The sequence below is a fragment of the Aplysia californica genome, unplaced genomic scaffold (genome assembly GCF_000002075.1).
Source record: "Aplysia californica isolate F4 #8 unplaced genomic scaffold, AplCal3.0 scaffold00026, whole genome shotgun sequence".
NCBI classification, from domain to species: domain Eukaryota; kingdom Metazoa; phylum Mollusca; class Gastropoda; order Aplysiida; family Aplysiidae; genus Aplysia; species Aplysia californica.
This window is the reverse complement of record NW_004797296.1, coordinates 1,830,521-1,832,250: the sequence shown is the minus strand read 5'-3', so window position 1 is coordinate 1,832,250 and position 1,730 is coordinate 1,830,521. Positions and strand designations below refer to the sequence as shown.

General features: G+C 35.4%; 1 protein-coding gene across 1 annotated transcript in view; it reads right to left on the bottom strand.

The window, feature by feature from the left end:
- Nucleotides 1-1,571, bottom strand: part of LOC101860716 (flavin-containing monooxygenase 5) — a gene marked incomplete at its 3' end in the record, with an annotated part of 40,151 nt that extends 38,580 nt beyond the window's left edge. The window contains 1 exon segment of the mRNA XM_035973214.1: nt 1,354-1,571.
- Between the last annotated feature and the right edge of the window lie 159 nt (nt 1,572-1,730).

The window sequence follows — 1,730 nt, the reverse complement described above, 5'->3', positions numbered from 1 at the left end:
ACACACACACACACACACACACACACACACAAACATACACACTCCATCACACATCGCCTCCCCCACAAACATCTGTACACACAAACATAATAGGCCTACAATAGTGCAGTCAAAAATTCGTGGCGCAGCTTATCCTCAAATATCTCTTGAGCGGGTGAATCAAAGTCATCCACAGTTTGTGTAGCAGTTTGTATCAATTTGTCCACAACAATTGAGGCTACATTAAAAAAAACAACAACCCCTGTTCTTCATAAATTTATAGACAATGCTACAAATCTAAGTCACGCGGAAAATGGGATAGTTCACAGCACTTTCCATGCGCATATAATATATTATTATTATTTTGGCCTACGTCACAGCTCACTAAGGACACTTTTTAGTGGCAAATATTGCTACACGAAGTTAATTTTATTGTGAACACAAATTTTGCACTGAAGGTTCTCAAGACATGCTTTCAATAAAATAGTGTCAAGACTAGAAAAAAAAAATGGCAGACTTGTTTTTAAAAGTTATATTGCCCCAGCTGTAAACCTTTTAAATTTGTAAGCACTTTTCACTTTTGATTTTTTTCGTAAGTATTTAATCAGGACTTTTCTAGAATACAGCTAACAGGTGTATACAAAAATATTGATCTTTTAGACATATTGATACAAGTCACTTTGCAAAAGCTGGAGAATTTATGTTCAATAGTTTAGAGAATGTTTGACAATAAGTTGCGCCGCGAATTTTTGACATCGCAATATATTAGTATGCTTGCACTCACAAACAGGCTCATAGTCACATAAAAAATATAAATGAATAAATAATAATTATAAAAAATTCATAGTGTTAAGTGTCAGTATTATGATTGTAACCTGTGATATTCTACTTCTGATTGCCTTAAAGGTCATCGAATACTTATAATTCATTTTAAAAATAATGTCGGGTTTTATTTATTAGTTAAAATCTGCTAAATAAAAATAAGTATTAGAATAAATATTTATATTCCAAAAATGTTTTCTGTGGCAACAAAAACAATATCAGTATCGAAGTTGGAAGTCAATCTGCCCCAGCCCCTTTCATGTCTCCAGCCTTAAGTGGAAGCTCCTTATACCGTCATTCAGTCCTGCTCTCATTAGCTGCATTGCAGCTCATTGTCAAAGTACTTTGAAGAAATATTTAAAAAATAAATTACAGAAAAATGATACTTTTATAATATAAAAGTAGTATTCCTGCAATTTGCTTTTTAATATCTATATTTTTCATTAACAATGAAACAACGTGACAGGAAATCTTACATATAGGCTACGATAAGAAAGGAACCCAAAGTCGAAAACTTAGGCCAACACAAAACAAAATTTGTTTTCAACTCACAATGTGTGTCAGCACTGAGCAGCCCAGAAGGAATGAAAACTTCCGATCAATGGAAGGGCGTTTTTATGCCACAAAATCGTAGCCTAGTAGAGTCTGACCTGAGTTTTCACCTCAACCCCACTACAACAAGGGCATAATATGTCATCTAACTTTCAACAAATGATAATTCTGTAAGCAGCTTGCAGGTCAACAGTTGCCTCTTCAGATAGAGGGCGAAAGAGTGCTTAGTGTTAAAAACATGCGATAAGACCTGCTTCGTATACATGTTTCATTTTCGCAAGCATGGTATTGAGGAATGTAAGACGCGCGACTTTGTTTCCGTTTGCCAGCCAAACTAGAACGGGGGTGAGGTTAGCCTATGGAGGGGAGGGTGGGGG